Source organism: Echinops telfairi, unplaced genomic scaffold, assembly GCF_000313985.2.
Source record: "Echinops telfairi isolate 266 unplaced genomic scaffold, ASM31398v2 ScPeMD7_7400;HRSCAF=8409, whole genome shotgun sequence".
Classification (NCBI taxonomy): domain Eukaryota; kingdom Metazoa; phylum Chordata; class Mammalia; order Afrosoricida; family Tenrecidae; genus Echinops; species Echinops telfairi.
This window is the reverse complement of record NW_022111300.1, coordinates 38,926,391-38,927,093: the sequence shown is the minus strand read 5'-3', so window position 1 is coordinate 38,927,093 and position 703 is coordinate 38,926,391.

The window sequence follows — 703 nt, the reverse complement described above, 5'->3', positions numbered from 1 at the left end:
ATAAAAGGGAATCATAAAAATCTGCAGGTAGTGGACAGAATGGGCTGTGGTTTCTTGGTTTGTACACTGTTCTCTGATGTCTCTTAATTGTCCTCGTAACTCCTGGAAGTGAAGTCACCCTTCAGAGTTTAGTAAACTCTCCAGGCAAGGGTATGGCGTCACACTTACCTTAAAGTAGAAAACAAAAACCTTCCAAAGACAATCTATACATCTAGTCATGGTTGAGGAAGACTTTGGAAACTCTAAGGATCAGGTTCCTCCCTGTGTGGTACAAATGGTTTTGCTCAACTAGAGACCTAAAGTATTGCATTTCAAATCCACCCAGCCGTGCTAGTCAAGGACTGCTATCTGCTTCCATCAAAATTACAGCCAAGAAAACCCTGTGGTGCAGTTGTACTCAGTCACACACCAGGTGCCCATGAGTCAGAATCAAGGAGGGGTTTACTCAGGATCACCAGAGAGTCACCACCATGACTCTGCCAGTCTACTGGGCCCACCGAGAACTCAGAGGTGAAGAAAAAAGAAGAAATGTAAAGTTGTTCAGGAAGAGAGAAATGTTGCAAAAAGGATGGAAGAGTCAAGTGGCACTGGTGTTTAAGGAGGATGCCATCCAAGCACACATAACTTCCATCACTTACTTCTCTTACTAATTGAGGTTGTTACCCACTCTGAAATTGAATTCAATTCCATATGCATTTACTGA